Source organism: Leucopleurus acutus, assembly GCF_964270905.1.
Source record: "Leucopleurus acutus genome assembly, chromosome: 6".
Lineage (NCBI taxonomy): Eukaryota > Metazoa > Chordata > Mammalia > Artiodactyla > Delphinidae > Leucopleurus > Leucopleurus acutus.
The window spans coordinates 91,651,627-91,667,030 of record NC_139149.1 but is presented as its reverse complement, the minus strand read 5'-3'; the positions used below and the strand labels follow the sequence as shown (position 1 = coordinate 91,667,030).

Below are 15,404 nucleotides of genomic sequence, written 5' to 3'. Positions count from 1 at the left end.
AATTATTTAAACAAACTTTCTACCAAGGTCCTGCGGTTTCAAGATAGTTGAGGGCAGACTCCATGCGTTTTACACCATTTTCTTTCTATAATATCTAGTGACTCTTTCTGCACGGGTGCACAATAAATAATATTAATTCGTTTTGTGGATATTGACTTAGAAAAAAGTGGAATTGGAGATGGGGAGAAAAACACGTGGTTATTGTGATCACTGTACAGAGTACTACAGCACGGTATCTATTTATTTTGAACCCAGTAGAACTAAAGAAATAAAGAAAAGGGAATAGAGTGCCCAGCTTATAGACACCTTCTGCTGAAACACCTGTGGGCACATAGATGCCATACAAGAAAAAAGCAGAAGGTGCCTAAATGACATGTTTTTCTAGATAGCAAAGGCTGATTATAATTTTCTTATTACTTCATATGTTAATTTGGAGCTGCTCAATAAAATGTATGATTGATGGATTGGCTGATGAGAGAAGGGGATGTGAAAGCTGTGTTAAATGAACAAAGACTGCACAAAGGGAAACCTTGAGAAACTGGCAGTCAGGACATTCCATTAAAAGCCAAGTGCAATGAAAGAGAAACTTATTTTACAATTGGGGAAAAGTGAAGACGATAAAATAGCATAGATATGCTAAGATGGACCCAGTGCTATATGTATCACCTGAAGAAAAAAAGTAAATGAAAAATTATGATGTGTGTTAGGAAAGTTAAGACGCTCAGATCAAAAGGGGAAAAGTAAGAATATGTGAGAAGGGTAGAGAAGGGTTAGAGGATCAAGCTTTGGAAGCAAACAGGGTTTCAATTATAAACCAGTGAGCCAGTCTGACAGGTGAGGCGGGCTGAGGCACTTGAAAGATCTCATTCAATGGCTGGCATTACTGAATGCCCAGCTGAGTCTGAACAAGAGTAGTTTTAAACAGACACATTGTTCTAAAGAAATCTTAAGTTTCATGTGCCCTCCAATGCAGTCTTATAAATCTTGAACAGCATCTATATTCACCAACGACTTGCAATTAGCTTTACTCCAGAATTTGCTAGACACAGCAAGTCCTTGACAGGGAATATTTTAATTTGGATGGCTGGCCCTCTACTCAGGATTTACATGTATTGATGATATGCAAATCAGTTCGGTTCAGTCTCATCAACAGCATAAATTAAGTGCATCCTATCATGAGGATTATCTTGGAAAGAGAGAATGTCACCTTCAATATGCCTATGGCTTGGAGGTGAACAGTCTGTCTCTGAGTGAGGGAGAGTGAAAAACAGACAAAGAGCATTTCCTCACTATTGATTGGCTGCCTGCATGCTTCTTTAGGTTAAATACTTGATTACTTACATAAAATATCTTTGCTCGGAGTAATTTTCTTTTTAACACCTGTTCACAGAGACAAGAGATCCAAAGATAGCATTTTGATTTAGAATCCCTGATACTGCACATAGGCAAATAATAGGAGAAAACAATCTTCAATTCTGACCTTTGTTTAAAGACCGCATATTTCATTAATAAATGATACCCTTTAGCATAGGACACATGTTTTGTACTAGTGAGGATGGATTTACAACTTCCTGTTACACTTTCTAAGTAACTTAGTAAACAAAGAGCTAAAGGCTCCAGAGAGGAAAGTCACAAAATTATATGACAAATGTAAGAAAAAAAACCCTATGGTTTAGAAAGTACTACCAGTGACTGATATTTTTAAGAATTTATAAATCATGCCTAGAAATAGCTGATGAAAGGAAAACCACATACAGCTCATTCTACAGAGTAATTTAAAGACATTTTCCATGGAGTTTGCAATTCCAGCCAGCATATTATGACACCATCAATGTAAAATAATTTTTAAAGTCTGGATTTAATAACAGACAAAAGAAAATGGTGAAAGTATTCTTGAGGCCCAATTACAAGTGGACTGGTCAAGTGGTGAACCTGTGTGAGGTACCTCAACTCGGTGTATCTGATGCCGGGAGTTGAAGACACTGCGGTGCTTACAGTGAGGGGTAAGAACAAGTCAAAGGTGGTAGAAGGAGGTCTGGAGTCCTGCACAGCTGTTGGAAGCTTTGAACTAGGTGAATGTATGACAGTATTGAATGGAAAAGGCATAAGCAGAATGGCATCTCTACCAAGGATAGATGTACATCAAGCATGTTGCAATGAGGGTATATGGGGAGAGGGAAACAGAAGTGGAGGTCAGAGGTAAAAGGGAAAAATTTTAATATTGTGAAGCAAGAATAGGGACTGTCATGTTCTGATGATCAGGTGCCCCCAAGATAAAGACTATGAAGAACTCAATTCTTTGCCCCTGGGGTTCACATTACCACCACTGCCACCAGCAACAACAAACAACAAAAGGTTATGAAAAAACACCACGACAGAGGATTGAAAAAAAATAGGATAATTTCCACCAAATGTAAAGGTATTTCATCTCTTATGCCAATGAAGCCAACAGGAGTTCCGTGAAAAGAGGGGTGAGGGGTCAAATTATGTGTGAATATGAACTTGTGCCAAGAACAAGCACAGTGCATTACCACAATATCTTCTCTAACTAAAGATTATATTAAAATTAGAAAATTCATTTTTTAAAAAACATGACATTTTATTTTTTTTATTCATGTTTCCTTTCCTATTATTCCTTCTTTATTAGCTACAATCAGTAATGCCAGGTAGCATCCAGAAAAAAAAAAATTGCTCTAATCAAGGACATTTTAAGATGAACTAACTTTCATTTCACACTGACTATTAAGAGTCAAATGAGGATACAAAGAGGATTCCAAGACTGGATTTATGACAAACACTTTAAATAAAATCTGCAAATATTGCTCATAAAATTCTAACGTTGTCTTCACCATTCTTGCTGTATTTCTACAAGTTTTGCTCCTGATGCCTGTAAACTGACAGCCACAGAAGAAAGCTTACTCTTTCAAGTACAAAGTAACTATAAGATGAATAAAAAACCTGTTTATGTCAGATAAGTGCAATGTTACTTTAGCTTCACGGTTTTATCTTGATTAAAGACCAAAACCTCTATCCGGGATTTGGGGACAGCACAGCTCATACCCATGTTAATATTAACTTGGTCTGTAGAGCTTGGAACTGATTTCAGAGCTTGGGAGTTCCACTGTTGATTTAGTTTGAAAGAGGCCAAGAGATTCCACTGTGAGCTACAGAACTATTCTGGGTTTGGATGGGGAAGCTGGCATGGGAGGATGGCAGGGGATGGGGGTGTCCTTAATCCTAAACTTGATTCAGATGGCCTCTGAAGGAGGATTGTTTGAAGATTATTTGATTCATTTGTTGACTGGATTGTTTTAAATTTTTCTAATGTTGATGAGAAGTGATATTATTTTCTTAATATTTCTATTTAGGCAAATGTAAATAATAACAGTAAGAGCTAATGTTTGTTGGGTGCTTAGTATTTGCCTACACTGTAGTAAGCACTTCACACATATTAATAGGACCTTACAAAGAAAATCTTTTATTACTTCCATTTTATAAGGGGGCAAGCTGAGACACAGAGGGGTTAAGATAACTTCCTCAAGGACAAACTGCTAGTAAACTGAAGAGCCTCCATGAACCAGATGATCTAGCATGAGTTTCACCATCAGCCTAAATTTTTCTGCCTATGTTTTGAATTCTTGATGGGAGTAGCCCATTCTGTTCACTATTGGGAAATGGGGAATTCTTGAAACAGTTCAAACAGAGCACCACCAAACCCAATCACTTTCCTCACTTAGCTCAGCGTGCCCAACAAACACACAGGCATTCAACATCCCTTCATCTGAATTTTATGCAAAACCAAAAATATAGAAGTAAAGGACATTCCAACATAGAGCATACAATCACATCTCCTTTGTTCTTCGCCATCTTTAGCCTGGCTTCCTCTGAAAAGAGAACTTGTAAAACCATTGGGTCTCTGTGTACATCTTCCTTACTCCATCCTCATCCCTCCCTTTACCACCACTGTCAAAAGAAATAGTCCTGGAAAAGTTAAAAAGAAAAGAATTGCTGTTTCCTGGACATCTGGGCTAGTTTGCATTCCTTCCCTGAAATTAATGAGATGCTAAGTGTCACCTGTTTACCGATCTCTGTCCTCTGTCCAATTTATCATTGGATCATGTATGATCTCACAGGAGATAGTCATAAAAAAGTTTTAATTTAAGAGTATATAGAGATGCAGCACAAGCTGGAAAGCCTGGAAATTGAACCAAACGGTATTTCTGGTATGAATCATAAAAATGAAATTATAGACAAGTAGGCATGCTCTTTATTTGTAATAAAGTCACAAAAAGCAAAACCCTCACCAATCTATTTGCCCACAACGAAACTCAAAGATGCCACCACACTAACTCAAACATGACATAGGTACGACATCCGCTGGGGAAAAAAAGTTATATATTCGCAAGTTTTAAAAAATCTCAGAATTCTTTAAACTACACTGTTCTTTCAGAACCTACTAAATAAATGCAAGAAAGGTAAAAGCAGAAGAAATACACATTTATGTCTCATCATTTTTCAGATGAATGTTTCAGTTTTCAAAAAGATTACAACTGATCCACAAAATAAAATGCTTTATGCTTTTCTATCTGAAGAACTAAATAACAAAGCAACCTCAGGAAAAGGTGAGAACACAGTCAATAGTCTTTTCTTCTGTTCTATTTACTATCCTAAAGCTGTAAGACAAGGATTCACATTGCATCTGACAAAGCTAGCTTATTTCTCTCCCTGCTTCCCACGTGTCCTGTGTCTCCTAATTATCCTCTAAACACAGAAAGACTCATACTGGGGCCACTATTTAGCATTGCTCCAAATAACTGAATGCTTGTTTGATGACATGAGTAACAATCATGATAGTGTGGTACTTTACATTTTTTACTACGTACTCTCACATCAATTACTTCATTTTTTACCCCCAAAGCAATGACATCCCAGTCTTAATTTCTAAATACCACTTATCACTAAAAGGAACCAGAACTCCTTAGAAAAAAGTGGGTGACCCCAGGTCTGGGGCAGGGAAAGTACAAAGAGTCCCTGGACATCTTGTTGCCCCACAAAACAGGGACGTGCTGAAGGATTAATGGGGCTTGTCAGAAGGACACCACTGCTGTCTTGGAAGGGCTCCCAGTGGCCAAATTTGAGATAATTTAGGCATCAAATATAATAATGATGGCGCTAGATTAAAAGGCATTGAATAAAATAAAATCCTTGAGTCTATATGATACTCTGTCAGAGGTGGAGGAGGGGACAGACAGGTGGTGGGAGGGACGGAAGAAAGAGAGAGAGAGAGAATCCTAGAGAAGGGGAGTGGTGCAAAAGTCTTCTTTAAAGGAGAATGCTAGTTAACAGGAGTAGAATGATATATATATATACATATATACACATATATATATATTTTTCAAATCACCATTGCATCCCTCAATATAACAATGAACACAGGCAAGAATCATGAATGTATGCTGAAGCTACTGGGTGAAAGGTTGTTAGGAAAAGATATTCCCATGGCCTCAAAGTATCACCCACAGACTCCTTCGTTACAGAGGGAGAAAGGTGCTTTAAACAATTAAGTGCCAGAAAGTTCCAAGATTGCCAATTTCCCCCCCAAACTATATACTCTGAAACTAATCATGAGGAAGCAAATAAAAAGTCCCATCATGTGGAATATTCTACAAGACACCTGCCCTGGAACTTCCAGAAACATTAATGTCATGAAAGAAAAAATAAAAGGTAGGAGCTCTCCACTGTATTAAATGAGACTAAAGAAACATGGCAATCTCGATTGACTCTTGGATTTAGGGAAAAAAAAAAAAGCAATACGGGACGTTTTTGAGACAATTCAGGAAATCTAAATATGGGTTGTATACTAGAAGAGATTACTGAATATATGTTAAATTTCTTGTTTCTGGTAAAGGTATTGTGGACCTGAGGATGTCTGGGTCTTTAAAGAAAAGAAAATGAATACTTAAAGGTGAAGTATCATAATGTCTGCAACTTACTTTCAAATGGTTGAGAAGAAAATTGAGTATATAGATAATATGTAGTAAGAGAGGGATAACATTAACATGGCAACATGTTAACAATTAGTAAATCTAGTGAAAAATACATAGACATTGTACTATTCTTTCAACTTTTCTATAGCTGTAAAATTACTCAAAATTAAAAGTTGGGAGGATAGGGCTTCCCTGGTGGCGCAGTGGTTGAGAGTCCGCCTGCCGATGCACGGGACGCGGGTTCGTGCCCCGGTCCGGGAAGATCCCACGTGCCGCGGAGCGGCTGGGCCCGTGTGCCGTGGCTGCCGGGCCTGCGCGTCCGGAGCCTGTGCTCCGCAACGGGAGAGGCCACAGCAGTGAGAGGCCCGCGTATCGCAAAAAAAAAAAAAAAAAAAAAAGTTGGGAGGATAAAGATATTGTTTATGTTGCAAAAGGCTCACAATAAAGTGGTGGAGAAAGGTAGGTTAAATTGTTTAGAGTTCAATGTCATCAGCCCTTCAATAGAGTTTCTCATAGGAAGCCAGGAAAGCACAGAGCAGGATGGGCTGGATTCTAACTCCAGGCTCCTGAGACCATATCCTGAGCTTCTTCTACTCTTCTGCACTGCTCCTCACCTCTATCCTCACCTCTACATCACTTCAACCTCTTATTTTTACCTGCCTAATAAAAGGAGACCTAACCTAAGCTGAAGACCACCTGATTCTTCCTCAGTCCCCAGGTCCCTTTGGATCCAGGACTTCTGAAGATTCCAGGGCAAGGAACTCATCTTACAGACTAATTTTGGTATCTGCAAGCCCACTTGGAAGAAGAGTAGGTGAGACTCCCAGCAATGTTTGAGACTAGAGTTGGAGAGTAGCTGTGCTGGACAAGAGCCTTCACACCAGATTCACTCTTGGGTATGATTATATTCTGTGACTGAGCTGGAATGTGGCTGTTTAAACAGAAAGAAAATAATTTTCCTGCTATTTACCTTTATACTATCTGTGAAGAACTGGACAATAGTCTTCTCTTCTGACCAGATATGTAACACAGACATCATTTTGCCATCAGAGTAGCATTCTAGACTAAGTTTTAGTCTTTTAATGCTTCCAACAAGGTCACATTTCGTGGGTGAGCAAGAAGATGCCATAAGTTGTCTGATCTCATTATTAGAATTAAATTCATAGAATTCAAGAATTTAGATGAACCTCAATGGTAATTCACTGAATGTATTTTGCATTAATAGTGAATGTGAGATTGCAGATTTTTCAAAGCCTACTGGATGTTATTAATGTCTTAACTATGTTAATTTTTTTAATTAAGATTTTATTTTTTTAGAGCAGTTTTAGGTTTACAGCAAATTGAGGGGAAGGTACTGAGATTTCCAATATACTTCCTGCCTCCACACATGCACAGCTTTTCCCTTTATCCATATCCCTCATTTCCCACTAGAGTGGTACATTTGTTACAACTGATGAACTATACTGACCCATCATAATTACCCAAAGTTCACAGCTCACATTATGGTTTGACTATTTCTGTTGTACATGCTATGGGTTTGGACAAATATATAATGACACGTATCCATCAATACAGCGGCAAACAGAGCATTTTCACTGCCCTAAAAATCCTCTGTGCTCTACCTATTCATCCCTCCCTCATGCCTCTGCCTCTGCCACCAACCCCTGGCTACCAATGATCTTTTTTACTGTCTCCATATTTTTTGCCTTTTCCAGAATGCCATATAGTTGGAATCATACAAAGTGTGTAGCCTTTTCAGATTGGCTTCATTGACTTAGTAATATGCATTTAAGATGAAGTTTCCTCTATGTCCTTTCATGGCTAGATAGCTCACTTCTTTTTAGCACCGAATAAGACTCCATTGACTGGGTAAACCATAGTTTATTTATTCATTCACCTCCTGAAGGACATCTTGTTTCCTTCCAACTTTTGAACTATGAATAAAGCTACTATAAATATCCATATGTAAGCTTTTGTGTGAACGTAAGTTTTCAAATTCTTAGGGTAAATACCAAAGAGCGTGATTACTGGATCATTTAGTAAGAGTATGTTTAGTTATGTAAGAAACCTCCAAACTGCCTTCCAAAATGGCTGTACCATTTTGCATTCACACCAGCAATGAACGAGAGTTCCTGTTCCTCCATATCCTGACAAGCATTTGGTGTTGTCAGTGTTCCAGAGTTTGGCCATTCTAACAGGTGTGTAGTGAAATCTCATTGATGTTTAAATTTGTATTTCTCTAATGACATATAACATAGAGCATCTTTCCAAATGCTTATTTACCATCTGTATATCTTTTTTGGTGAGGTGTCTCTTAAGGTTCTTGGTGCATTTTTTAATTGGGTTGTTTGTTTCCATATTGTTGAGTTTTAAGTGTTCTTTATATATGTTGTATACTAGTCCTCTATCAGATATGTCTTTTGCAAATATTTTCTCCATGTCTATGACTTATCTTCTCATTCTCTTGACATTCTCCCTTTTAGAACAGAAGTTTTTAATTTTAATGAAGTCAAGCTTATCAATTATTTCTGTTATGATTCATGCCTTTGGTGTTGTATATAAAAAGGGTCACCATACCTAAGACCATCTAGATTTTCTCCTATGTCATCTAATAGGAGTTTTAAATCCTTGTTTATCAAATATTTTCTATCAAACGAACCTCCCTGGGGTTCTAGGCAGTAACATAGAATCAAACAAAAAAACAGACATAAGATCATAAAATTAAGGATAATCATGATTTCGGTGGGCAGTGAGCACTCTTTTGCTGTCTTTCTGTACAAATAATCTGCTATTTTCTAGTTCTTTAGTTAGGAGCCCTGTGAACCAAGACTATATAATTGTTTGGCCATTCAACGGCTAACCTTAAATTCTTTCTGACACTTTAAATCCTTTCTGAAACAAGGCAGAAAATAAGTAAGTAAATAAATTAATAAATGTGTATGTGTGTGTGTGTGTGTGTGTGTGTGTGTGTGTGTGTATACACAGGTTGGCTCCTCTTTGTAGTTCAGTGCCTCCATAAGATTTACTAGGGGCATCCAAAGCAAACAGTCCTTATCTTCTACATAAGATGTGCCAAGTAAACATTAAATATATTTCCGGATTGTGTGTGTGTGTGTATAACAAACAGTAACTGTTTGTTTAAATCCTGAGGTCTCAGTTTACCTGCTATTAAAATGAATCTAAAATTTTAGCCCCAGAATAACCTTTTAGACGTTCATTCTTCTCCACTCTAATACTCAGCAGCCTAGTGTGGCAGCATTTAATATTAACTCACAATGGACAGGACCATGGTTATACTTGTCTGAATCTTGTACCCTTAGGGAGAGGGATAGTGGAGAGGAACAGGGTCCACATAGCTAGAATGTAGGACACTTGTGGCCAGAATGGTGGGCTGCATTTGGAGGGGACAGAATAAGAGCAGAGGAGTCCTCCTGGAGACAACTGGCTGCCATAGGCTACGAGGCTGGGCCAAGCCAGGGTCTCTTGGGGAGAGTTTAGAATTAATACCCAAAAGAATGAATTTAAATGCTCCATTAGAGACCATAAATAGGTATTGTAGTGACAGTCAAAGACCCAAAAGATCATCAACTGAAGTAGAACTGTATATTTCTGTCCATGCCTTTGTTCTCAGTAGGTTCCTCTGTGAACAGGTATCTTGAAGCCGTCACCTTGAACACACCCATCTGATCCAGGACCACAGTGTGTGTGTGCTGGACTTGGCTCCCTCCTGCTTGCAAGAGCCAGGTATATGAGTCTCTTCCTAACTCTGTGGTCAGTGACATTACGAGGGCAGCTTGAAACTGGCCCCAGGGGTAGTATTTACACACAGAAACTGGCTAACTCTACAAATCAGAGTTTGTTTTCATCCTACTCAACCTCCTTCCCCTTGAGAGCTAGGTTAACAGCACACTACTAACTCTCAAAAGTTTGAGATTCTTCCTCCTTTTGGCATAACTTTTACACTTCTTTAGGCAGTGGTAATATTTCCAAATACCTCAGTTTGGGATGAAGACCAACTAGTTAAATGTAGTAGGGACAGTCCAAAAATAAGAGAGGTACAAAAACAGGAAAATAAACTTACTTGAAATGACCTGTTGGTCCTGCCATCACTAGTTTAGGTGATGGTATTCGTAAGAGCAACAGTCATTGACACCTGGACATCAATGTACTGTTTACCAAGCATTTTCTGTGTGTTGTCTCTTATATTCTCCATGAGAATCTTGTAAAGGTGCTGGGCCCAGGGATTGTTTTATTCCCATACATACATTCATAAACTCAAGCATCTGATTTCTGGAGAAGGCAATACCAGGACCTGTGTTTCATGATTCCCAGTACAGGGCTCTTCTCACTATACCACTCTACCTCTTAAAAATAAATGTGTATGTGTTTTATTAATATTTTTAACTCTGTTTTGTGATGACCCAGTTCTCTCATATAGTGTTCGTTAGATTCTCAAAAATCCACCAAGTGTAATTAATCTTAATTTTAGTTAATGTTAAAAGTAGGTATTTTGAAAGCAAGTATAGGACTTTTAAAAGAAGAGATTATATCGGAAAAGGAAATGACAGTGACACACAACTGCAAAAAGGGTTGGAGACATAGGATTGCATACTTTAAACTCCGACGTTATTAAGAGCATAAATTCAATTTTATTTAAATATATTATATTCCTGGCACTGTGCTAAGTCTGTCTCTAAACCCCAATGTTAAAAATAGAAGTAGATGGAATGAATGCAGGAAGTCGTTTTAAGCAAAGTTTCCAAATGGCTGTAAAGACGGTTTTGCTCATAACAGGCGAGGGATTGACAATTTTACAGTGAGTTAGGAACAGTGAAAAGAACTAAGAGTCTATAATTAAACCTTATTTTATTATAGGTATTTTTATTTATAAAAGTTCCTATCTACACTTTTCACAGTAGAGAAAAAAATTAGAATACATGCTCTCAATAAACACGCAACCGTTCTGCTCGGCAGAAACTTCACGTGCCATCATTCCATAACAGAAATAATTAACTAAATTAAAAAGTGTATTTATTCACTTTGAGTCATTTAATCTTCCTGGCAGTATGGTGTACTGAGTGGTGCATGGCTTTGGGAGGAGTCTTAAGTTTAAAATTGAGTTCTGTTATTTGCTAGCTGTAAAGCCTTGAGGAAATTAAGTAGTCTAGACTCAATAAAGACTTCACAAGATCATCATGTGAAATAAATAATTTGCTGTGTACAAAGTAACAGCACATCATACCCTCCGAATAAAGGTAGCCCCCTTTCTTTCTTAATAGGCCACACATACTCTGGTTTCCCTAAAAAGAAATCAATTTTGACTTCCACAGAGAGTGCCTTTCAGTGCCTGTAAGTTGCTCAAAACGTAAGTGCTTTCTCTACCAGACTGCCAGTCTTGAAAATGGAAATTCTTACTTAAATCAGAAAGCAAAATCTTGAAAATTAATATCATTACGCATTTCACCTACATTAACTCTGAATACAACTAAATTATCAAAATGTTTTCTAAAACAGAACAGGTACTTTAGAGCTCTCTGGGTTCTATGCAAGGACATGATAAGCACATTTAAAACTAAACTCTTTTATTTGTAGTGAGGTGGATGGACCTAGAGTCTGTCATACAGAGTGAAGTAAGTCAGAAAGAGAAAAACAAATACCGTTTGCTAACACATATATATGGAATCTAAGGAAAAAAATAAAAAGGTCATGAAGAAACTAGGGGTAAGACGGGAATAAAGACACAGACCTAATAGAGCATGGACTTGAGGATATGGGGAGGGGGAAGGGTAAGCTGGGACAAAGTGAGAGAGTGGCATGGACATATATACACTACCAAACGTAAAATAGATATCTAGTGGGAAGCAGCTGCATAGCACAGGGAGATCAGCTAGGTGGTTTGTGAGGGTGGGAGGGAGGGATACGCAAGAGGGAAGAGATATGGGAACACATGTATATGTATAGCTGATTCACTTTGTTATAAAGCAGAAACTAACACACCATTGTAAAGCAATTATAATCCAATAAAGATGTTAAAAAAAAAAACAAAACTAAACTCTTGAATGATTATGAAATTTACCTTAGGAAGTAAATACAGTCAGCTTGCCAGAATTAATAATGCAATATAAAAGAATGATTTTAAAAAGACAGTATTTTATGTATGCTACTTTTGAAAGGAACAAAATGAAAATTGATAGATAAAACTAGTAAGAGTAATTGATCCAAAATAGAAGACTGAGGAAGACATAGACCCCCAGGACAACACATTCTGTAACAGATACCCACACACAATCTATTTCTATCTAATAATAAGCAAGCCTTTCTTTTTTGTAGGCCTCAATTTTCCATTAATAAAAAAGCGTGGATTGTATTCATTTCTATCTAGCCCTTTAACTTTGTACCCAGTCAAACCTTTATTCCCTGTGCTAATAGAGAGTTAGTGGCACTATAACATGAAATCCTTTATAAGACGTCCTTTATGGTGTTTGAAATTGGACAGCATCAGCATCACATATCTTCTTCTGATTGTTTTGTTTAGAACAAAACTGAAATGAGGATGCGACAAGAAGAAATATGAGAAGGGATCAGGGTGACCTCCTCAATGTGACAAGGAGATCCTACCTACATTAAAATCCCTGATGCAAGTTATATATACAATTTAGCCTTCATTCTGAGGGAACTGAGAGGACTAAACTTTGTGAGGTTTTATTACTTAATTATATTAAATCAAGCAAAAGTACATTATGAGAACTGTGACAAGTAGGAAGTGTTTCCAGAAATATTTTATCCATGACAAAACCAGTTCTATTCTTGGGTCTTCTGAATGTTGCAACTGTTACACCCTTTAGTTAACTGCAATAACTAATCTTGATTATTTATTAATCATCTAAAAATTGTATCGTTGCAACATTTCCTAAAGGTTCTAGCTATGTCTGGTTAACTCTGGCTTAGAAATTAAGAAATACTAGCCAGGAGTCTGTTTCATATTCATCATCAGTGTTTCAGAAGTACTGCTTCAGGTTCAGAGAAAATATTAAGTGTAGGAATTAGTATCAGAGAGATCAAATATTTTTTTGAAAGAATATGCAACAAACTTCAGATTTCTTTGAATCTTTCAGTTAACTTTTCTAACTAGACCTAATAATACATTTTTAATACAGCACTCATGACAGCCTACTGCTGAAATTTAGAATAAACATTACTTTATAAAGCAGGATGTATTTTATTGCTATAAACATAAACACATGGACTCCCTGCACATTTCTTTTTCCATCTAATAGATATTGTGAACAGCTTTAATGTTTTGAGTACAGTTTGATCTCAGAGGAGGAGAGGGAGACAGGGGCTGTTGTTTAAAATCTGGCGTTTTATTAAGTATCTTATTCCAACAGCAATTATACTTTTAGTTTTTCTGATGTAAAATACAAAGCTGACTAATTAACAGCTATAGCTTCCACCAGGATTGACAATAATGAAATTAACCAAATGTTTGCTTCCTTTCTCTAAACAGTCAAAAATTCCTTTTCAAAATATTCTGGGAAGATTTACAAACAGATTACGTTGGAACTTTGTGCTATAAAGAATCAGCATTTTTTCCAGCATTTGAAGCAGCACAGAATCTAACGTTACTAAAAAGTGTCCAGGTAGCCTTCTCTACATAACGTCAATGGGCAAAACATGCAATTAAGATTAGCTTGGCTTTGTTCACTGCCAGTTGCTAAGATGCATAAAACCTGTAGTTCCCAGAGGGTTAGAAAGAGAAGCTAAGTAAACTGAAGCTGCTTTTAAAGTGTTTAACAAGGCAGAAACTGGAACGGATGTGCCACAAACCAATATCCATTACCACAAAGTGATTGCCAAATTTTCTTGTAAAATAGCTCTCAGCTGGCCTATTCAGCATCGTCCTGTTATAGCTAAAAAGAGCATCCAACTTGTGATTGTTACCATGAAAATAAGCAGGCAGCAGAATATACAGTAGCTGCAGAGAAGAAAACAATATGCTTCAAGAAGTTTTCTGACAGATTTCAATCTACATCACTTTCTTTAAAGGTCTAAGAAATAGAAATATCTCTTTACCAAGGATTTTTTCCAGACATTCAGTATGGTGATATACTATAATATATAGTATATGTTTCCAGTTATTGCTTAAAGGTAATTAAAATTTGCTTTCAAGAATAATAACATAGTTCTAGAGAGAATTTCAATGAAGTCTTGATTGATTAATGGAGGGGTACACAGCTTGTAAGGTAGAAGCCACCAGAGTTAACTAACACTTTTCTGCAGCTAACTGTGAGATGTGTGTAAGTCTGTTTTAGGGAACAGACTGGCTTCCTCACTAATCAAAGAGAGATGCAGCAGACACTCTCCACTGTCTACTCAGTAGACAATTCCCTTGGTCAGTGATTGGTTGGGTTAGAGGAATGGTCCAGTTCTGGCTAATAATATACAAGGGAGAAACACTTAGAGAAAGCCTTTCATCCTAAGTTAAAACACAAATTTTGGGAAAGAGAAGGCCTTTTTACCATTCTTTTTTTCCTGCCTGGAATACAAATATGATGCTTAAAGGTGTAGTAGCCATCTTGTGACCATGAGGCAAAAAGTAGGATTGAAAAAAAGTCAACATTCTAAAAATATAGAAAGATGTAAAAAAGATATAAGGACACTAGATGGCTAATGGTATCATTGAACAATTGATTTCATTTTTGATTAACTTATTTCTGACATTTTGTACTTGTGTCATAGTTTCTATGACATCTGAAAAAGATTCTCCATCCAGATTTGCCAAAATGATTCATAAATTCATGTGTGGATCCAGCCAAGAGCATAAGTTCTGCTATTTGTTTAGTAAAGAAAAAATACAGAAAGGAGATGGAAGGTCTGGTGAATAGCAGTAAGAGGACAAATTAAAAAATGCAATTAATTTGTGGCTGGTCATCATCTTAATTGTCCCTCTGAGCACAAGTTAAATGTACCTAGATAAAAATACAAGGTTTGTGGAACTCCTCACATTACCCAACAAAGCTGGGTGCATTGTTCCTTGTAGGACTGCCTTAGGAGTTTTTATTACAATAATGTACATTTGGTTAATCGACTCAGGAAATATTTTCCTACTGATTCTGGGATCCTAAAGCCTAATTTAGTGTGGAATAATTTACATGCCTAGATGAACTGAAGCAATCAGGACACTTTGTGTCCAGATAATGAACAGCAGTCAATTTATTTCTGGTGCTTTATTGAGAAAAACACTATATAAAGCTTCACTGTTTGAGTGGAAAAAACTGGAAAAAGGAGAAGCCTTGAAAAGAAAAAGAAAAAAAGCCTTCTTTTTTCTTTCTTCCATTTAAAGACTGTTGCACAATGAATATCATTTTTGGTAAAAAGACTGACTATGTTCTAGTATTAAAAATGTGAAAGAATTCT

The 15,404-nt window shown here is 37.0% G+C and overlaps 1 protein-coding gene across 1 annotated transcript in view; it reads right to left on the bottom strand.

Moving 5' to 3' along the window:
- The window catches only part of MAP2 (microtubule associated protein 2), a gene marked incomplete at its 3' end in the record, with an annotated part of 271,023 nt that overhangs the window by 148,344 nt on the left and 107,275 nt on the right, over window positions 1-15,404 (bottom strand). The gene's annotated exons all lie outside the window — the stretch shown is intronic.